At 39.9% G+C, this 23822-nt stretch overlaps 1 protein-coding gene across 3 annotated transcripts in view; it reads right to left on the reverse strand.

Annotated features, from left to right (window-relative positions):
* Positions 1-23822, reverse strand: part of FBXO34 (F-box protein 34) — an 81787-nt gene that overhangs the window by 5037 nt on the left and 52928 nt on the right. Inside the window, exon 1 of one of the 3 annotated variants that reach the window (XM_021941245.2) lies at positions 566-588. The exons of the other annotated variants lie outside the window; for them this stretch is intronic. The gene's annotated coding sequence lies outside the window, so the exon portion shown is untranslated. Of the gene's footprint in view, positions 1-565; positions 589-23822 lie in introns of those variants that run through there. 3 annotated transcript variants of the gene reach the window in all.

Below are 23822 nucleotides of genomic sequence, written 5' to 3' on the forward strand. Positions count from 1 at the left end.
TCCTGGTGATTAAAACTGATATCTGAAAACAGTTACCATAGAGGCAGCCATATGGCAGGCACTCAGTAAATGCGGAGCAAACGAGGATGAATATACTGAGCTGTCCAAGATGTATGCTTCAACTAGGAAAGCCTGGACAACACGGCAAGACCTCATATCTAAAGAAAAAAATGTTTTTAATTAGCCAGGTGTGATGGCACGTGCCTGTAGTCTTAGCGAATGGGGTGGCTGAGGCAGAAGGATCGCTTGAGCCCAGGAGTTTAAGGTTACAGTAAGCTATGATCACGCCACTATACTCTAGCCTGGGCAATACAGCAAGACCCTGTCTCCAAAAACAACAAAAAAAACAAACCCAACCAAACAACCAAACAAAACCTTTGAAATAGATATTATCAAGGTCTTTCTGATCTTTGGCAATTTATAGTCTAATCATCTGTAGAGATCTTCCCCCTTTCTGCACTGTGACATTTTTAATAGCTTTCTATTATTATACTGTATAGTCTTACAAATACAGCCACCCAGAATTCAAGAACAGATGACATATAAATGAATAAAAGAGGCACACCTAGTGCTATCTCTCTGTGCCAACTATTTTCTGGGTTTTCATATCCGTTCAACCCCATTCCTAAATGAAATGAAAGAAATGGAAGTGTCAAAAAACCCAGTAAATTCTCACATAATGATCTCATTACACAGTATCTATGAACAAATTTAATTTAAACTTTAGCAGTATGTGCGCCATTTTGCATTGCACAATATGTTCTCTTCGACTTCTTCCCCCATGTATTATTTTAGGTGCTATTATTGACAGACAGGGACATTAAAAAGAAACTAATGTAATTACAGAGGCTTTTATTTGCATTTGAGCTTTAAAGTCAGCTCAACTAACACTTTGTGTACAAGATTTCAGCGAGATTAAAATAGGAGATGATCCCAGGGAACAGATGTGAGGGAAGGAAAATAGCCAATAAGGACACACAAGGTGACTGCTGGAAAGTGCGGTGATCCTGTGAGACCCCTGAAAGAAGCAGGACATTTAGGCACCCGCTCCAATCCCTCACTGGTTGAAGGTTGCCTGAGGTTAGCCTTTCCCCCCTTATGTGCTGGGTTTGAAAGCCCTGAGTCAGAAAATAGAAAGCTGTTGGCAAGATGTAGAGAAACTACAAAAATCTAAGTTTTGTTTGAAACCAGTGATGGCCTGAGAGGATATAATGCAGGAAGCAAAGGGCATCTGCTGCAAAAATCCATAAAGCAAAAACTTTAAATCTCTAACACATTACAACAGATGGTGGCACTTTCCCACCCCCAAGTCACCCCCACACACAAAGACAGGCATGGGTGGGGTAAAGCTCCAGCTACGTTTCCATGGTTGCCTACCTCTTCATCACAATTGTATTTTAAACTATCGCTATAATAAAGTCCTGCTCTCTTGCAATAAAATAAAATGCAGGTTTATAGCACCTACACATCAATGTTCCCTAGATTCTCAGAAAGTCCCTTAAAAGAAATTAAGATCCCCTAGGCCCATTGAATCACAATTTCTCAGACTGGGCCCAGAATCTGTTTTTAATGTTAGGTTGAAATTGAAAGGGACTTTAGAGGTCACGTGTTAGATCTAATGTAAAAGTGGGATTCTAGATGTGAACTTGGGTGCTGGGCTACTAACAGGGGTAAGGTGGAACTGCCCAACAAAAAATCAAGCAGACAGTCCATACTGAAGCATCTTATCAAAGGGCTAGGTAAAAACAAGGGAAGGGAGAGCATTAGGACGAATACCTAATGCATGCAGGGCTTAAAACCTAAATGACAGGTTGACAGATGCAGCAAACCACCACGGCACATGTATACCTATGTAACAAACCTGCACATTCTGCACAGGTAACCCAGAACTTTAAGTTAAAAAAAAAAAAAAAAAAAGAAAAAAAAAACCACAAGAAGTCAAAAGTTCATGGTGGAGGGGTGACTAGAAGCTGAGAGGGTGAGCACCAACAACAGCGACTCTCTCACTAAGCTTGGTTATGAAGGACAGTCTCAACATACCTGTCACCTTAAATCCTTTCCAGGTCTACAGGGAGATGTAACAGTGAACCAGGTATAATTTGAGCAACTTTATTCCAGTAAAGGCCCAAATCCTGCATTCAATAATTCGACTATTCCTTTTAGACTCTAAGTTCAGCTTAAAAAAGAAAACTCTCACCTAAATAGAGTATACACTCCCCAAAATGAAGCCATAAAAGACAACTAAACTTTCCTTTTAAAAAAATGTACTTGGATAAATCCCAACACTTCAAGAGTCATACTAACTCTTGTCCACAGAGGGGTAAACCTGATGACAAATCGAATGACAATATGTGGTCAGAATAGGGGAAAGGACGAGATTTTTCTTACTGCTAACAGGAAGCCATAATACCAAAGGCAGATGCCAGTTTTCTAACTTGTTAGTCTTCAGCCTTGCTTATCCAAACAAGTTAGAAGATAAGGCAGTTCATGTGTCTTTCTGCTTCAGTAAAGGCAAAGGAATGCTAATTCCAAAAAGGAGTCACTTATTAGCATAACAGCCACTCTTTATTTATAAAAATCGGAGGAATAATGGCTGGGGGCAGTGGCTCATGCTAGTAATACCAGCACTTTGGGAGGCAGAGGCGGGCGGATCACGAGGTCAGGAGTTCGAGACCAGCCTGGCCAACATGATGAAACCCCATCTCTACTAAAAATACAAAAATTAGCCGGGTGTGGTGGTGGGCGCCTGTAATTCCAGCTACTCAGGAGGCTAAGGCAGGAGAATTGCCTGAATGCGGGAGGCGGAGGTTGCAGTGAGCTGAGACCACATCACTGTACACTGGCTCTGGGTGACAGAGCAAGATTCTGTCTCGTGGGACCAAAAAAAAAAAAAAAAATTGGAGGAATAAAAATAGAGTAGTATACAAAGGCCCCTTCTCATTATATAATACCTTTAGAGAGGAAAAAAGTATACAGTAAGGAAATTCATCATTTGTTTCTTAAAAACTGTAGAAGCTTCCAGAGACCATCTTATGACAGCCTTCTTCACTGAACCATTGTACAAATGATTAGCAACTCAGCAAAGTGCTGCAGATATATATAATGAAATCCTTGTTTTCAAAAATGAGGAAGCACAAATAAAGTGACTTCTGAAGCCCCACAGCTAGGCAGTGGTAAAATTAAGATTAGAATTAGATAGGAAATACAGTCTCCTGGATCTATATTTTCCCCACTATGAAGGACGATACATCAAAAACCTATGATAAATTATGACACAAATAAAATTAAATAATTCTGACAGCATCTATTCCAAGAACTTTTATCTTTCAAATTAGGTCAGTTTTTCATAAGTGCCACATAAAACTACTACACAGAGCTGTGATGCATTAAGGCAGACAGATCACATAAACCACACTAATCTAAAAGCATACAAAGGCTGTTTTGATGGCTATTAAATTGGAAAAAATGCCAAGAGCAGGAGGGTGTGAATATAGGCAAGAAAAGACGTCCCCCTCCATATGTCTCTAAGCACTGACAGTAAGAATGCATCCAACTCCCACAGCATGCCTGTTTTAAAAAAGAAAAAAAGGGGGGAATAAAACCCTGTAAGTCAGAAATGGTATTTCAAATTAACTTCTTCAAAAATATTGGGGACTTTTGGGGAGCAAGGCAATCCACCTCTTTTGTTGAGACGTGAGGTTCGGCTTGTCACCCAGGCTGGAGGCAGTGGCCGGATCTCAGCTCACTGCGCTCTGCCTCCTGGGTTCACGCCATTCTTCCTGCCTCTGCCTCCCAAGTAGCTGACTATAGGGCGCTCGCCACTCCTCGCCTCAAGTTAGTTTTTGTAATTTTAGTAGAGACGGGTTTCACTGTTAGCCAGGATGGTCTCTGATCTCCTAACCCCTGCGGATCCAATCTGCCTCGCCTCCCAAAGTGCTGATTACAGGTTTATTTCACCACACCCGGCCACTCCTTTTCTTTTTAGGGAATATTCTCTAAAACCAACTCAAGGAACTTCTAAATTTGCCTTACGAGGATTGGGTGGTTAGGGTTAGTGGTGCACGACAGAAAAATCTTTTATTGTCTGTTAATGGATACTGAGTAATAAAGAGAATGGCCTTTGGAAACACATGTATGGTTTTCAAAAGCTCATCGCTCACGGTTTCCATCTTAGAATTCACAATGGTAGTTAAATACAGCACCTACCTGCTTCAAAGTTATCTATAATATTGACCAAATGAAGCTAACTTCCAGAAAGTAGAGTAGATAAGCTTAATGGGACAACCAAGTATCCAAAATATATTAAAAAGGAATATTGACAAGTTGGGAACAACAGCCACTATCCTTTGCTTTTCTATTGTGTTCACAATCAATGCAACACCTAATACTGTTGGACAGTATTACAAAATAGTGAATTAGTAATATTATGCAAATTAACACAGGTCTCCAGCCTGCTTTTGTTAGAGCAGGGAGGGAAGAGAAGGGCCTGGAGGAAAAGAACTTCTGCTTAGGCTGTTGTGAATTATTAAATAACAGTTCAGGATAGAGACAAAATGAAGTATTCATTTTGTTAAACTTAACGATGTCTAAGTTAATCTGTAGTCATTTCCTATTGCTCCTGTGACATCATGCCAAACACCCACAGAACTCCAGCATATCACATTTACTGCTACACAGGCAAATGAAAAGCCTACCACTGGTAAATGCCACTAGAATGAACACCAAAATGCAGATGAAACCTAATAAAAAGTTAAAGTCCAAAAAATTAATACATTTTGAAAAGTACATTGAGCATTACCAGGAAAATTTAATTTCCAAGGATTTTTCAGATATTCAGAGTTCCTGTTAACAACTCTCTTGCATATTTTACCTATTCTAATTTTTTTTTTACAGAAAATGAAGGAAAATAAAACTCCTATCCCTTTGCATAGCAAACCACTACTTCCTTGAGTGGGCTGACGCTTGCTTTTACTTTGAAACCAATCATTCTTCCATATGACAAAGATACTTTGCTTGGCCAACTTTAGTAAGGATTCCGAACTTTCTTCTAGGCCCATCTGTGCAGTTCCTTACAAAATCCAGTTTTAGCAAAAGACCCCCTCCCATCTTCAATATCTGATCAAGTTCTTCATTTTCCACCATCTCCCAGGTGATGTCTGATCACCCTGGCTTGTCTTCAGCAAGAATCCTGTTAATGGGTTTAGCCAGAATCCCCCTTACTCCAAATGCTTCCTCTTAGTAGTTTACCTTCGACTGACCCCTACCCTGTTGCTTGCCCATGATGTATTTGGAGTTGAGCCCAAACTCTTTCCTTTGCTGCAAGATCCCGTTGCAGTGGTCCCTATATACTTATCGCCACGGTCCTGAATAATCTTCTTTGCCCACCTTTAACAAGTATCATTAGTTTTTTCTTTAACATACATTTTTATGTAAACATAAATTTTTAAAAAATATTTTTAAGGCAATAGCAATTTCTGACATCACTTGCATATGCAGTACTTTCAAAGAGTTGATGAGAGCTTTAACATATGCCCTATTTGACCAAAATGTAACTCAAACAAAAGGCTCTCTCTCTTAAGGGATAATATTCAAGATTCCAAGGCTAACCTTGAATCCAGTTCAAAAATCCATTGTGTCAAATAACATTTGATATGAAAAATAAGAGTACAGCTACTAATTCTAGAGTATAAATGCAACCTGACACTGCACATGTCTGCCACCATACACACAAATCCCTGGCTGGACAATGATCTTAGGCCAAGTACCTAACACATGCCACCTGGGCACAGGCTGGCCCATTAACACAGTTATACGTAACTGAATTTTAAAATGGCTTAACCCTGGGGAAAGAAAAAAAATAGGCTAAAATAAAAGTTCAGAGCCAGCCAGGCATGGTGGCTCACATGTGTAATCCCAGCACTTTGGGATACCAAGGCAGGAGGATCACTTGAGCACAAAAGTTCAAGACCAGACTGAGCAATATAGGGAAGTTACCTATTTACCACCTCCCCGACCCCGACCCTGCCAAAAAAAAAAGCTGAGCATGGTGGAATGTATTTGTAGTCCTACTTGGGAGGTGACCATGGGATTGCTTGAGCCCAGGAGTTAAGAGTTTGCAGTGAGCTACGATCATGCCACTACATTCCAGCTAGGGCTAAATAAAGAGACTTGGTCTCAAAAACAAGCAAACATTGGTAAAAATTCAGGGTAATAAGTATTAGTGCACCAAGCAAAAGAGTTTGCTTGCAAGCCAGGCACAGTGGCACACCCCTGTACTCCCAGCAACCCGGGAGGCTGAGGTGGAAGGATAACTATAGCCCAGTTGTTTGTGTCCAGCCTGAGTAACACAGCAAGACCTGGTCTCTAAAAATAATAGTTTGTTTATAGCATCAATGTAGACAAAAGAGTTGGCAAGTTAAGACTTCTGTCAGCAATACTGAGTGGGAGTGAAGGGGGTGGGGAATTACTTCAGAAATAGGCCCCATGCTGTTTACCAAAGAAAGCCAAAGTCACTGTCCTGCCTGCCCACCTGCTGAGTAACTGTTCTTCCTTCTACCACATGCCTCTAGGATCTGCTGAACCAAGATTGAAGTAGCAATTTGTGCACTGGCTGGTTAAGGTATACTCTGTTTAGAATTACTACTTGTAAAGAAATGAGATTTATGTTCAACAGAAAACTAAAAAAAATGAGCTTTGGTGCCTGTTTTTGTAGCTTACCAAGGCAAATTTAACTATTGGGGTTAAAAATCAGCATTCCAAGGGGTACTGTGAGAAATAAATCTATACTATAGATCATTGGGCAACAAGAGCCCAAATTGTAATGTTATCTGGTGTATTTGTCTTATCCTTCAAACAAAACTATTCCTTAAGTACACAGAGGGAATCTTCATCTTTTTATATTATTCTGCAGAATCCGACAATACTTAGAATTCCTAAAGCCTTACATCGAGGATAATGGCTTATACAAAGGATACAGAGCACCTAGTTTCAAGGTAAAATTTGGGCCTTTGGAACCAGGTTAGCATAGATCCAGGACTGGGGGAGAGGGGGCAGGTGATTAAAGGAGCAGTTACAAGTCCTACCCTACGGAAATTCCTGAATGTCAGTATATATTACTTAATATGGTTATGATCATATTGTACATACAATGTACTTTTTTATCACAAGGAGATATTTTCCATGTTATTACATGGTCTTCAAAACCAATATTGTAAATGTGTAAGTACCAGAGTATATTTAACCATTCTCTCTAAACCTGGACATTATAACATTTTCATGAGTACAGTCTCTTATGCATTTAAGGGTATGTCCTTAGAAAATATTTCCAAAAGTGAAATTCTTGAGTCAGAGTGTATTTTCACAACTGGCTATATCTTGCCCAACCACTCTCCAAAGGGATAATGCTAATTTTCACTGCTACCAGCAAGACAAGCGTGCAAGTTTTATGGCAAGGGTTTTGTATCTTAGAGAATTGTTTTTAGGCCTAAGAAAAGAAAACAAGGTAGAACAAGAGATAAAAGGTACAAATGAGACGAGAATAACTTGTTTTTATTCTAGAATAGTAATAGCTCTAATACCTCTACAATGTTTACTATGTGCCAGGTACTGTTTTAAGCTCAAAATACCCATAAAATCCCAAGAAGTACATACTCTTACCTACAACTGTAGATGAAGAAACTGAATCAGAGATGGGTTAAGGAACTTACAAAGATCAAGGTCACAATACCCATAAAAGAAGTACATACTCGCTGGCCGCAGTGGCTCACGCCTGTAATCTTAACACTTTGGAAGCCCGAGGCGGGCAGATCATGAGGTCAGGAGATGGAGATCATCCTGGCTAACACAGTGAAACCTCATCTCTACTGAAAATACAAAAAATTAGCCAGGTGTGGTGGCACATGCCTGTAGTCCCAGCTATCTGGGAAACTGAGGCAGGAGAATCGCTTGAATCTGGGAGGTGGAGGTTGCAGTGAGCCCAGACTGTGCCACTGCACTCCAGCCTGGACGACAGAGCGAGACTCCATCTCAAAAAAAAAGTACATACTCTTACCTTCAATTGTAGATGAACAAACTGAGTCAGAGGCAAGTTAAGAAACTTGCTAAGATCACACAGCAAGCATATCATGGAGTTGGATATGTGTGCAGTCAGGAGCCAAAACTTATGCTCTTACTACTACACTATGCAATGAGGAAAGGAGATTCTGAAGGGCCCATGGCGGGGTACTCCTCAGCAAGCTTATTCTCAAGTGGAAAGTGGAGTATAAGATGTGTGACTGTGAAAGGAAGCAGAACTGGGGCTTCAGGTTCAATTCTGGATGCCTCAAGTTTGATACCTTACTTAAAATTAATTCATTTGTTTATCAAATATTTAACTTCGCTCTAAGTGTCAGACATTGTGCTAGCCTGCGGCTTCAGCATGAACAAAACTGAGGAATTTCTGCCCTCAAGGCACGTTTGAGAGAGATGCATTAATTCCTTAGCCTTTCATTCATTTCCAAATCTGTAATTTTCTAATGTATTGAAATCAACTTAGGAATAAAAGCAACCATCATTAGAAACATTCAAGTTTTATTTTTGGCAAAAAGAGACCTCAAAAATTGAATATGATAGTCTTGAACAGAGGCCTGAGGACAGATGACATTATCAAAGAGTAAGGCTGGTACAACTATACAGAACACATGGAAGAGAATCTGCACAGATACACTGTTGTGGTGTCAATTTATAATGGATTTACTTACAAAAAATTGTTCCATAGTATGAGAAATGCTAGAGAACAGAAGAAAATGACATTAAAATATAACCATAGGCATGAGCCAGGTACAGTGGCTCATGCCTGTAATCCCAGCACTTTGGGAGGCTAAGGTGAGTGAATCCATTGAGTTCAGGAGTTAAGAGACCAGCCTGGGCAACATGGTGAGACCCCATCTCTACTAAAAACACAAAAATTAGCCAGGCATGGTGGTAGACATCTGTGGTCCCAGCTACTCAGGAGGCTAAGGCAAGAGGATCTCGAGTCCAGGAGGTAGAGGTTGCAGTGAGCCAAGATCGTATCATTGCACTCTAGCCTGGGCGACAGAGTGAGACTGTCTCAAAAAAAGACTGAAGAGACCTATCAACCAAACACACCATATAGGATTCTGAGTCAGACCATAAAATAGTATGTGTGTGTGCGCGCGCTTGTGCGTGTACGTATTCTGTATGTGTGGATGCATTTTTTTTTTTTTACACATTTCTGGAAAGTTCTCAAAATGTGTGTATGCATTTTTAAGTCCTCATCTCTTACAGATAACATCCTGAAATACTTTTGGATTAAATGATACAGTATCTGGGATTTCCTGCAAAATAATATGGGAGAAAAGAAATGGATGGGAGTCCTGAGCAAACAAGACTGGCTATGAGATGATCAACTGCTGAAGCTGCATGATGGCTAAGTGGGGGGTTTCTCACTACTATTTCTGTACATAGCTAAATTTTTTCATAATTGTTGGTTTTTAAAAAGGAGAACTAAACAAATGGGAGCATTTGGAAAACACTGTATGAATGAGCCTTAAAATGTTCATTATGCACATACAGTGTAGAGCCACAAACTGTCCGATTTGGAGTTAGGAAACTGGAATTCAGTGGTTCCCTAAGCCAGGCAGCTCTGCCGGGACTGATCTGAAGTCCCTCCCAACTGAGCTCCAGGCTGTCTGATGCAGTCGCTCCTTCCTGGTTCAAACAACGGGCACCAACACAAGTTCTTGCCCTACTCCACACCCATTACTGAAAACCGAACAGGAAATAAATCAGAAAGCAATTTTTAAAAGATAAAAAGAAAAGGAGACAAACACATGGGAAGTCTAACAATAAAAAAGAACTGAAAGACAAGAGCAGTCAAGACCAATCAATCCAATTCCTAATTAAATACATATAATTTTCAGTTCCTCATTCTGTAATCTAAATGAGCAGTTTAATTAGTACCTGAATCTGCCTTGTATAAGTGCACTTAACTTTCGCACGTTAAAGACATACATATATGAACATTTAAATAAACGCATAGGAAATTTTACCATTCAAAGGTATCTCATTGTAAATCCTTTTATAACAAAAATAGTCACCTCCCACATTCAGTCATGTAGGAAGGGAAAATGACAGTACTAATTTTAAAATATTAATGATGTAGCCATTAATATTTTTTGAACAGTTGGCATGTAGTTATACATTGCTCTAAAGAGCTTCAAATTTCATCTTCAAGACAACTCTATGAGCTAGATATAACTATTATTCCCATTTCATAAACACAGAAACTGATTGATTAAAAGTGTAATAAGAATTTTAGGCCAGGCCCGGTGGCTCACGCCTGTAATCCCAGCACTTTGGGAGGCCGAGGCGGGCGGATCACAAGGTTAGGAGATCCATTCATCCACGGTGAAACCCCGTTTCTACTAAAAACACAAAAAAATTAGCTGGGCGTGGTGGTGGGCACCTGTAGTCCCAGCTACTCAGGAGGCTGAGGCAGGAGAATGGCGTGAACCCGGGAGGCGGAGCTTGCAGTAAGCTGAGATCACACCACTGCACTCTAGCCTGGGCGACAGAGCAAGACTCTGTCTCCAAAAAAAAAAAAAAAAAAAAAGTGTAATAAGCATTTTCAAATGATCAGTTATACAAAAGGCAGTTCATTGTAGAATACTAAGTACTGGGTCATTTTTTAAAACATGCTTTATAGTATTTTAAACAAAGCTATATGCACACACATCTAACAGTCAAATAGTCAAATTAGTTGCCTAAAAGTCACCAAATTGGTTGTACAGAAGTTCCTACATAGAGTATATTTATTATTGTATTTTATACACCCTCTAATCCCAGTAGTTCTTCATTATCTAAAAGGAAATATAAGTCACAGATCAAAGTCAGAAGTTTGTTTTAACAGAAATGTTTCCCATTGCCCAGGAAATGGCTGAAGATAACTGAACATACACAGACCCAAGATGAACAAAAAGCCAAAGGAAAGTGTTATCCACCATCAACTCCTCAAGGGCAGGATCCCAGGTGTGACATTTTTATAACCCCCTACACCCCCAGGATCAAGCACAGAATACTTTTCACATACGAGGCACTTTTCCATAAAAAGTAAACACCAGAAACTACAACTGCATTCTAATCCCCTACGTCTTCAATCTGATCTCCAAATAAAGGAGGAAATAATGCTAAGGAACTCCTTTGACTAAAAGCACCTGCCCTTCACCTGAACTCCTTTGACTTGAAAACACAAGCCCTTCACTTGCCCTCCACTCAATCCACTGCAATGGGTCAACCTAACTTGCCGGGTGGGGAAACCCCGTTTGAAAAGGCAAGCCATCCCCCTCTGGGGACCATTTCATAAACCCTATTCCCCAAATCCCACTATACCTCCCACAAGGAAGAGTGTGTTCTACCACAAAACTACCTTATTTCCCCACAAGTCTCACCATCTTGTCACCAATGGATGAAAACTCAGTGCAGCAGTGTCAATCTTTTTTGGATGCTGGACCCTTCCTAACATCTGAGAAAAGGTCTAAGTTCTCTGCTGCCCAGAAACATCAAAGCACACACATAAGTGATTTTGGTAGGATTTGGGGAAAAGCTCAGGGCTCCTGATTAAGAGCTCCTGCCTGAGTTCCTCTAACTTTGCCCTCCATGTTCACAGTGGCCTGATCCTGTCAATTTTCCCTATCCTCTCTGCTTTGTGAGCATCTTTATCACATTTTACCCATGGCAACTACTGAAACCACTTCTCCAACTAGCCACTCGTTGCCCAGATCACATCTACTGCTCCACCCCAACCCCATCAATATTACCCAATGGCTACTAACTATATGCCTTGTTGAATTCCCAGAACTGTGCCTTCCCTGGGACACTTCCCAGGTTCTACCCTGTCTTCAAGATAGAAGTAATCTTATTATTTTCTGTGTCCATCATAGGGCACACAGCACAGTCCCCTGTACATGGTAAGTACTACTTAGAGTGAATATGCATCAAACTTAAGGACTTAAACCAGCCAGTCAGCAAGAATCTCGTTAAGTGGAAGTTTGTGAGAGTCTGACTAATCAATCCTTGAGCAGCCCACGAACTTAATGCAATTAAGCAACTCCACCTGATCAGTGCCCTGCTTTCTCTAAGATGAGCGGCGGAGAAGGTGGAGAAAAAGAGGACATTTCATCTTGGTTACTGTTCTGCAAAGCACAACAGGCTTTGGCTAGTGTAGCAGCTTTTTTCCAGCGCTCTAGTTACTAAAACATTCCTATGTAATCAGATTTTAAGGAAAATTCTACTCAGCAGCCATGTGTAAACAAACACTTCCACAATAAAGTTATTTAACTTAATACTATCAGTTTAACTAGAATAAAAACAACTTTCATGTTGTTAATAACCTCCAGGATGGAACAATCTAGACATGCAGGCATTCAGCTATGAGTCAGGTGACCTCCCTCTCATTTTCAAAGCACCAAACCACATCCTTTAAATACTAAAATATACAGACACTAAGTCCCAACAAGAAACACTGTAAAGTCTCCCCATGATTCTTCACTACATTAAACACAGCTGTCTAACAGGGTCATGTTTACGTAGATTTTAAAAAAAAAAAAAAAAAAAACAGCCACCCCAGCATTAGCACTAACAAAAATTCCTGATAAACAGACTCCTACACACCCAAACTAGAAAGGAACAGGACACCAACAAGCTTAAAAATACTTCTATCTTTAAGGTTTATGTTATAAAAATATAATTAATTAAACCATATCCTGTTACATTTTGGTTATTTCTGCATAACAGTTTTTATATATTTTTAAGAGCCACAAGGTTTTATTATTACTTCAATAGGAAACTCACTTCCCTGGTTCTAGATTAATTGTAAAGTATGCACAGTTCACACCCAGAACCATTAGGTATTTCAATTATTAACAAACCAAACCACAAAGGAGAATCTGATACCCAAGATCAGATTTTATTTTTTTAATTAATTTTTTTTTTTTTTGGAGACGGAGTCTCGCTCTGTCGCCCAGGCTGGAGTGCAGTGGCCGGATCTCAACTCACTGCAAGCTCCGCCTCTCGGGTTTACACCATTCTCCTGCCTCAGCCTCCCGAGTAGCTCCGCCACCTCGCCCGGCTAGTTTTTTGTATTTTTTAGTAGAGACGGGGTTTCACCGTGTTAGCCAGGATGGTCTCGATCTCCTGACCTCGTGATCCGCCCGTCTCGGCCTCCCAAAGTGCTGGGATTACAGGCTTGAGCCACCGCGCCCGGCCCCAAGATCAGATTTTAATGCTGGGTTATTAGATGGTAAAACTAGAGCACAGCAAACAGCAAAACCAAGAAGGATGAAGTCAAGGGCAATGTGGTAAGAGTCAGAAATTATACAAAACTCCCTCAACGATGATTTCTGAGAGTAAACTTATTTTCACTCTCCTGTTACCAATCTTAAAGACAACGACTATTAGTACAAATAAAAACAGTAATCATTCCAGCAGTAACCACAAACTGCTGGGATTTGTGTCTTATGGATCCAACTTTTTCCTTTGCCCTCAAAGCAGGATCCTACTCCCTAGGCAAGGTCACCTTGTAGCTAACAGCACACTAGAAAAGAGAAAACACGCACGTCTGCCTTAAACACAACAGCACCTGAGCTGGAAGGAATGTTTTAAATCTACAAACTATTTTCACAAACATCTCATCTGGCCCTCTTTCTGTTCCCAAACTCATATGCATCTTGCAGCTAATGTGCCAGCTGATCAATCCTTCTCCCCAGTCTCTGTCCACTAGTGGCTCTCATGTCACCACAAACAGTGCCTCATACCCCTCAGTATCTCCACACCTCACAACCTGCAACCACTGCACAGAAAAGATAAAAAGTTCAGAAAGTGAAACTTGCTGAAGATCACAGTAGCTACAGAAGTAGCCATTACATCAAAAGTCAACATTTTCTGATACACTAAAAGCTCAAAACATACCACATTTAAAGTTATATTTTAAAAATCTAGATGAGGTACACCAAGTTCTCCCTATGAAAACATTTGACAGTATGTCCATACTAACACTCAGTTCCATCATGTATTATACTTCCCTCCTAGTTTTAGAAGCAAAGTAAAACACAATCTGAGAAAGAGCTTTTTATCCAAAAAGACTTCTACAATAATCAACAAATAACTAAACATTACCCAGATGGAAAACAGAAGTTAATCTGCATTACCTGGGATCTTATGAAGAGGTGATAGCACGAGACCTCGGTTCACACTTAGGCAGACCTTTTAAAAATCAGTTGATTTTTACATAACAACACTTTTAAGGAGAGTAACATTTGCCATAATTATTGCTACTACGTATGGAATGTATAGGTGGGAAAAATGACCAAGGATAATCAAAAAAGATGTACTTTAGAGCTTGTGAATTTACTAACAATTTAACACCTACAGATATGCTCCAATGTGCTAGAAACCCTGATTTAATGAATGAAAATGAAAACCAATGTGTGATCAAAGGTTCCAGCAGCAGTTTAAGTAGAGAAAAGTAGTGAGAATGAGTTACTACAGTATCTTTAAAAAATGACAAACACAAAAGAATCAGCAAAGTGGGTGTTGGGGGGTGTGTGTGTGTGTGTCTGTGTATGTCTGTGTGTGTGTGTATATATATATATATATACACAATGCATCAATTTAGTTTTCCAAACTCTAACCAAATTAATATCAAAATAATATTGAGGTGTTATGTATTTATCTGCTCTTTATAGCTGCATATATATTTGTAACACAGAAATTAGAAAATTACATCTACATTTAAGAACCTCAATACATGTCTTCTTTTGTATAGAATTCATACCTTACTCAAATTTACAAACTACTACTCTAGAACAGAAACTATTCAGTGCAGGAGAGAATGAGAGCAGCATAGGAAAAGCCATTAATATATTTTTACCAGAAAAATTTAATGAAAACCACAAAGAGGGAGAAATTTCTAGCCAGCCTCCTCCAGATACACAACACTGGAATTGTGCTCAAATTGAAACTACCTAGTGGGGCCTAAAGAGATCAGGGTATTATAATAGAAGCCCAAACTGTAACCTTGGTGAATTTTCTTCTGTTTCACGTAACAAGTCTAAAAAAATTTCCTGTCTCTAATTTCAGTGTTCAAGCAAATCATTTCTCCTATTCAAATCCCACAGTTTGGGAGCTAAATTATCAAAAAGATCTTTTATTCACTCAATATATACTGAGCATCTGCTATGTACCAAGCACTCTTTCAGAGACTGGGGATACAGAAGTGAATAAAGCACAAAATCTCCATCCTCAACAAAGTTATGTTCTAGCTGAGAGACAGATTAATAAGGTACACAGTATATAAAAGGCTATGGAGAAAAAAGGCAGCAAGGTATGTGTGTGCCATACACAAATTATTGACTGATTGAACCAGGGTCTCTCTCACTCTGTTGTCCAGGCCAGAGTGCAGTGGCGTGATCACTGCTCACTGCAGCCTCAAATTCCCAGCCTCAAGCCATCCTCCCACCGCAGCCTCCCAAGTAGCTGGGACCACAAGCATACACCACTACTCCCAACTAATTTTTTTTTTACTTTAATTTTTTGTAGAGACAAGGTCTCGCTACGTTACCCAGGCTGGTCTTGAACTCCTGGTCTCAATCCTCCCACCTTGGCCTCCCAGAGTGCTGGGATTACATGTGTGAGCCACCACAAATAACTTATTTAGTCACAAGATTTCGGAAAGCTGTTTTACAGTCATGCAGATCACAGAACAAAAAGTTTTGAAAAATAAAACCCACAAAAAGAATATAGTATGAGTGCCCATTTTTATGACAAATCCAGAATGGGATGAGAACATCAGGGTAACCGAAACAAAATGGCACTAAAAGCAAGGTCTTTTTGAAACTGAATCTGATCCTCGTGTGTGCTCAAACCATTCCTAAAACAGATTTGAAACAAATTTTAGAAGAACATTTATGGAGGCAAAAAAACTTAAAAGGGAAAGAATGTGTGGAAAGAACACCCACCAATCAGGTTAAAATGTCAGATTTTAAAGTCACTCTTTGTTAGCAAGTAAGTGTAGTATTTCCCAAGTTTACAATACTAAAACTAAATTTGGATGGAAGAGAAAAGTGACATCATGGCTATCTGATGCCACTGAACTCTAAATTCCTTGCACAATTACAGAAACGCACAAATCTAAAACTACAGATAAATGCCCTCCACAGGTCCTCATGTGGGAAGACAGAAAAGGAGGAAGAGGAACACCAGTAGCAGAGAAACAAAAAACAGGCCAGTCAAGCAGTTAAAAAAAAAAAAAAAATCTATCTTATTGTAAAAATGCTAGCCAGCAGGTAAAGAAAACACCACTGAAAGCTGATAGTTTTCTTGGCATGGAATTAGGAAAAGAGGAATAGTAAGGCTTAAAGAGGCTAAGAGAAAATACTCAATATGCTAGTCAAATTTAATCAGATAAATCAAATTACTGTGAAATTTTCTTTCTGGTCTTAAAAAAAGGACTTCAAGCCAAAATGACATTTTTAAAAAACAGGTCCACATGGCCGGGCGCGGTGGCTCAAGCCTGTAATCCCAGCACTTTGGGAGGCCGAGACGGGCGGATCACGAGGTCAGGAGATCGAGACCATCCTGTCTAACACGGTGAAACCCCGTCTCTACTAAAAATACAAAAAACTAGCCGGGCGTAGTGGCGGGCGCCTGTAGTCCCAGCTACTCGGGAGGCTGAGGCAGGAGAATGGCGAGAACCCGGGAGGCGGAGCTTGCAGTGAGCCAAGATCGCGCCACCGCACCCACGCAAAGGGGAAAAAGCAAAAACCCCTCCCAAAAAAAAAAAAAAAAAAAAAAAAAAAAGAAAATCAAAAAACAGGTCCACAGATATTTTAATCCTATTCCACCATTTCTACCCAATTCCTGCAAATCTCAGAAACAAAGAAAACTCAGATGACTCCTCAAAAATACTATTGAATAGAAAGTTAAACCTTTAGAAAAGGAGTGATTCAAGTGTCAAGAAACATAAAACCTGGTGAAACATCCTTTAAGATCACCAAATCGGTTTATTATACACTTTCTTCAGGTGAAACAATTGAATGGATTTTTAACTTCGTAAGTGTTCATATTCTAAGTCTGAACTAGTTTCCTTGACTGTTCTAAAGCTTTCTAGATGCTGATTTACTGCATTATGTTCCTTCTAAAGATGTCTGATCTCATCCTTTACCACCTAATTCTCCCTACTTTTCTAAGAGTCATCTCAAAGTTAACTAGTACACGTCTTAAGAAGAGGAGTATACTGACATGTTCATTCCTGCAACAAACATTCTATAAAATTAAATTGAAACAATTTTAAGATTGGGACAATACAGGAGAAAACTCAGCTGCATCAATTTTAGAAATAAACCACATTTTAAAGACATTTTTCACAAATCTCCCTCAGCCCTTTCCTGGGCCTCTAGGCTACTCCATTCTCTACAATCAGTTCTGCTATAACAGGATTGATACATTGGGGGAACAATTTGAGTAAAATGGGAACTATTTGCTAATGTACTATACCTTCAGTGAAGAAGAATACTAGGTGTACACACACAAAGGCATACAACTGGACCCAGCCCCATGGGAATACAAAATGCACACATGCTTACATCCTAAACATCATTTTGAAAACACAGGCATCAAATACACATCCTATCATACTGTTTTCCTGGAAATTTTAAAATATCCTGTGAGTTCACTGCAATGCTCCAGGGCACCTCAAACAGTTTGGGAATGAATACACCAACTGGATCTCACAGCTCTAAGTGTTACCTACGTGTTTCTCCAAGTGGCTAACCCAGACTTCTCTCCAGGGCTACAAGTTTGTATACAGTAGTCTCTCCTTATCCGTGGTTTTGGTTACCCAAGGTCAACCATGGTCCAAAAATAGTAAATGGAAAATTCCAGAAACAATTACGTTCTAAATTACACCCCATTTGTAGAAGTGTGATGAAATCTCTGCTCCATCCCATGCAGGATGAGAATCATCCCTTTGTCCAGGGCATCCACCTGTCTAGGCTTCCCAATGTATTAGTCACTCAGTAGCCATCTCTACGGACCAGCTCTATTGTTTCCGTGCTTGTGTTCAGGTAACCCTTGTATTCAGGTAACCCTTGTTTTACTTAATAATGGCCCTAAAGTGCAAGAGTAGCGATGCTGGCCAATTCACACATGCCAAAGAGAAGCCTTATAGTGTTTCCTTCAAGTGAAAAGATGAAAGTTCTCGACTTAATAAACAAAATAACATCGGCAAGGTTTGGTGGCGCATGCCTTAATCCCAGCACTCTGGAAGGCCAAGGCAGGTGGATCACTTGAGGTCAGGAGTTCGAGACCAGCCTGGCCAACATGGCAAAACCCCGTCTCTACTAAAAATACAAAAAAATTAGCCAAGCATGGTGGGACATACCTATAATCCCAGCTACTCTACTCAGGAGGCTGAGGCAGGATATGAAACTCAGGAGGCGGAGGCAGGAGAATTGCTTGAACCCGGGAAGTGGAGGCTCCAGTAAGCTGAGACCACCACCACACTCCAGCCTGGGTGATAGAGTGGGACTCTCTCTCAAAAAAAAAACACCACCAACAACAAAGAAAATCATATGATGAGGTCGCTAAGATTTGTGGTAAGGATGAATCTTCTGTCCATAAAATTGTGAATAAAAAAAGAATTCGTGCATAATATATATAGGGTTTGGTACTATCCATGGGAGGCCATGGAACATATCCTCCAAGGATAAGAGGGACTATTGTCTATTCAAAATCTCCACTTGGATGTCAAGCACCTTAAACTCAACATGTCCAAAGTAAAAACCCTGATTCCCTGTGCACTTTCCACCACTACTCTCCAAAATCTTCCCTATTTTAGAAAACAGCAACATTTTTTTCCCAATAGCTAATGCTATTGGCAAATGACTCCATTTTTCTCTCACAAACCACATATGCAAATCCTGTTGGCTCTACCTTCAAAATATATTCAGAATACAACTACTACTCACCACCTCCACTACTACTACCCTGTTCTAAGCCACCACCATTTCTCACCTGCATTTTGCTTCTACTGTCAAACTCAGCAGCCAGAGTGATCTTATAAAAGGGGAAGTTCCATCATCTCATTTTCTGTACCACACCCTTCAATGGTTTCTAAGATGCCCCCTCTCTTTTTCATGTTCAACTCAAATCTCTCCCCTTTGCTTACTCTGCTCCAATGAGATATCTTGCTGCTTCTGGAACACACAAAGCACAATCCCACCTCAGAGCCTTTACGTGTTGTCGTTCCCTCTGCTCCTTCCCCCAGATATTTACCCATGTCACTCTTTTGCATCCTGCAGGTTTTTGCTCAATGTCATCTTAGAGAGGCACTCCCTATTCTGTCCTCATATAGTACTATTCCCCACACTCCCTATTCCCCTTTTCCCTTGCTATACATTGTCTGCAGCACTTTTTTTCCCCTTTCCAACATGTGTCCATGGTACATCTCTCTCCACTAGATCATCTGTTCTAAGAGGACAGACTTAGTTTTGTTCACTGCCATATTTAACGGGCCCAAAATAATAACGTTATAGACACTCAAATACAGAATAAAAATTATGCCAGCTGTTTTAGGAGGTAAAATTATACCAACTGTTTTGTCTGCATTAACATCAAAACATCCCTAAAAGTTCATATTATTGGGAGTTTTCTATCCTGCATTTGAAATTCTTTCCTTCTCCTAAAAATAAAATAAAATGCTCTTTTTCATCATCATATCCATAAACAAGAGATCTGACTAATCCAAAACGAATTATACTTTGCTTTTCCTGGACTCTTAAATTCTATTCATAAGCTAAGAAACTAGATTGCCCTCTTATTACGAGCTACTGGGAAATTTACTTTTATTTCTTACACTCTCTAAAAATCATTTTTGGACAGAAAGTCTCACATCTTGATCTATTATTTTTTTCTCCTCACCAAACCTGCTCCTCCAGATTTTAGCTTCAAACACAACTGCTAAGGAAAATCTCTAAGATGTAGGCCCAAACAACGTTGTCCCACAGCAAGACCTAAGAAAAGGCACTTGAAAATCTAACACAACATATTTAGACAAAAGATTACCTGTAGCCCTCACCTAGGCAACCTGGCCCAAGTCTAAAAAAATCACATTTTACTTCTGCCTCATTTAATTATCTAGTCCCCCAGATCTTCCCTACTAGTTGTCTTCAATGTGAATGTGGAGAAGGGGGAGGAGACAGAGGGAGATGAATGGACCTTAACAGGAAGCTGTGTGATTATCTTCAGAAATAAAGACTGGATTTGTTTTAGAGCTTTGTAATATGACCGAGAACCTCAACTCGGGGGATTTTACTTCCTCTACAAACTGTTTCAGCTGTGCTTTGTGTATGCTAAGAATGTTTAGAAACACCTTGAATAGGCCATGCTGTCAAGTGTACAAAAAAAGGTATTTGGATTGTTTCAGATCCTGAAACCAATGGACCAGAATCCTGCCCCACTTCAAGAATGAGTTGACTCCTTGTTACCATGGTAATAAGCGCCCCATGAATGGGGATAATTTGCCACTTTGCTGAAAATTCAAGCATTCTATAGTTTTGGTTTTGTAACATCAGAAATGATGTGGGAGGAGCAGCAGAACCAATTATAGAGTATATTTAAGTAACATGTAAAGGAGTGTGTTTCTTGATTCTGAATAACAAGATTTTAAATTGTTTAGTTTACGGCTGGGCATGGTGGCTCATGCCTGTAATCCCAGCACTCTAGGAGGCCGAGGTGGGTGGATCACCTTAGGTTGGGAGTTCGAGACCAGCCTGACCAACATGGAGAAAACCCATCTCTACTAAAACTATAAAATTAGCTGGGCGTGGTGGCGCATGCCTGTAATCCCAGCTACTCAGGAGGCTGAGGCAGGAGAAAAGCTTGAACCCAGGAGGCGGAGGTTGCAATGAACTGAGATCACGCCATTGCACTCCAGCCTGGGCAACAAGAGTGAAACTCCATCTCAAAAAAATAATAATTTAGTTTACAAGAAAAAAGAAGGAAGAAGACCAAAGAAAATAAACATGTTAGACTGTATTCTAACATGTACAGCTCTACACTATCACAACTCAGCACTGCAGATCTTTCAGAACAAACAGAGGTTTTCAGATTGCCCATAAATACACGAAACACATTAAAATATTCATAAGTCTAGAACGTTCCTACGCAACAGTCTGGTTGGGAAGAAAAATCCACTAAAGTAAGAACCAACTAAGGCAAATAGTACTGTGCAAACCCAATGCTGCTAAAATATAACAGATTAAAGAAGCCATATCTCAACAAATTCTTATAGGGAAATAATAATATTCAGCACTATTAATAGACTGAATGTTCATTCCCCGACACCCTGGCCAAAATTCACATGTTAAAACTTAATTCGCAATGTGAAGGTATTTGGGGGTGGGGCCTGTGGGAGACGACTGGGTCATAAGGATGGAGTCTTTGTGAATAGCATTAGTGCCCTTATGAGACCCAGAGAGTTCACTTGTCCTTTCTGAGATGATCATCTAAGTGCCAGGATACAGGCCCTCACCAGACTCCGAATCTGCTGCTGCCTTGATCTGAGACTTCTCAGCCTCCAGAACTGTTCTAATAAATTTCTGTTGTATATAAGCCACCCAGTGTATGGTGTTCTATAATAGCAGCCTAAACAGACTAAGACAAGCACTTATTCCTGATAAAAATTCTTAGCAAACTAGGGATAGAGGAAAACTTCTTTTCCTTTAATAAAAGGCACTCATCAGAAACTTACAGAAAATAGCATATACACAATGGCAAAATATTAAAAAAACAGTCCCATATAGAGCCAGAAATAATATTACTGAGAAAAAATATTATGCCAGCTATCATATTACTGAGAAAAAAAACTATCATTACTTGCAAACTACATGTTATGTAGGGCTTTCAAGTTAAACCAACAAATTAAAAATTATTTAGACTAGTTTAATAGTAACCTCAATAAACTTAACAAATAAAAGATCAACATTAAAAAAAAAAAATTAAAGAATTACCACATGACCCGGCAATTCCACTGCTAGGTATATACCCCAAAGATCTCAAACCAATAATTATACACAAATATTTATAGCAGCACTACTCAGAATAGCTAAAAGGTGGTAATAACCCTTCTGTCTACCAAGAGATAAATGGGTAAACAAACTGTGGTACAAGCATACAATGGAATATTAATTTAGCCATCAAAAGGAATTAAGTACTGATATCCACTACAACATGGATAAACCTTGAAGAAATCATGCTAAGTGAAAGAAGCCAGACACAAAAGGCATATACTATATGATTCTATTTGTATGAAATGTCCCGAAGAAGCAATTCTATAGACAGAAAGACCAGGGGTAGCCTAGGGCAACCACTGGGGAGAGGAGAGAATGGAGGGTAACTGCTAATGGGTATGGAGTTTTTCTAGGGGTGATGAAAATGTTCTATGATTGAACGGTGGTGATAACTGCACAACTCTGTGAATACACCAAACACCAGTGAACTGTACACTTTCAAAGGGTGAATTTTGTGGTATGCGATTAATACCTAAATTTTTAAATAAGCCAATAAGATCAGCAGTGGGAAAAATGTAACAACTCCCAAAATGGCTATAGTAATCAAGACAGTATGGCAGCAGTACAGAAATAAGTGGTTCAATAAACTGCACCCCAAATGATTAAGAAGACATCAAGTAAATGGGAAATGCAAGACGTCTGAATAAATTGAGAAAACTGGATCTCTGAGTGAAAAGATACAGGCCTACAACATAAACAAAAATTTTTGGCCAGGCGCAGTGGCTCACGCGTTTAATCCCAGCACTTTGGGAGGCTGAGGCAGGTGGATCATGAGGTCAAGAGATCGAGACCATCCTGGCCAACATGGTGAAACTGCGTCTCTACTAAAAATGCAAAAATTAGCTGGGCGTGGTGGCACATGCCTGTAATCCCAGCTACTCAGGAGACTGAAGCAGGATAATCACTTGAACCAGAGAGTCGAAGACTGCAGCGAGCCAAGATCACGCTATAGCACTCAAGCCTGGCGACAGAGCGAGATTCCATCTCAAAAAAATAAAAAATAAAAAATTTTAAAGGGGCCCAGGGTGAGGGGTGGCTTATGCCTGTAATCCCAGTACTTTGGGAAGCCAAAAAGGGAAGATCAATTGAGGCCAGGAGCTTGAGACTAGCTTGTGCAACGTAAGTGAGACCCTGTATCTAAAACAAAATAATTTTTTTTTTTAAGATGGAGTCTCGCTCTGTCACCCAGGCTGGCGTGCAGTGGCGCAATCTCGGCTCACTGCAAGCTCTGCCTCCCGGGTTCACGCCATTCTCCTGCCTCAGCCTCCTGAGTAGCTGGGACTACAGGCGCCCGCCACCATGCCTGGTTAATTTTTTTTGTTTTTTTTTTTTTTTGTATTTTTAGCTGGGATGGTCTCGATCTCCTGACCTCGTGATCCGCCCGCCTCGGCGTCCCAAAGTGCTGGGATTACAGGCGTGAGCTATCGTGCTCGGCCAAAGAAATAATTTTAATAAAAAAAATTTTAATGGAAGATTGAGTAAAATGTAAACTCCAATACTGTCAAATATGGGAGAATGCTTTATAATCTTAGTTGAGTAACTTCCTCCTTCTAAAGACATAAATTACTGACATATCTAAATATAAACATTAAACTTTTATTTGGAAAAAAGACACCATAAAGTTAAAACACAAGCAAAAGAATGGGACAATAATATTTGCAATATGCACAAAAGATTAATTTCCATGACACTGGCCAG

The sequence above is a fragment of the Papio anubis genome, chromosome 7, assembly GCF_008728515.1.
Source record: "Papio anubis isolate 15944 chromosome 7, Panubis1.0, whole genome shotgun sequence".
NCBI classification, from domain to species: Eukaryota; Metazoa; Chordata; class Mammalia; order Primates; family Cercopithecidae; genus Papio; species Papio anubis.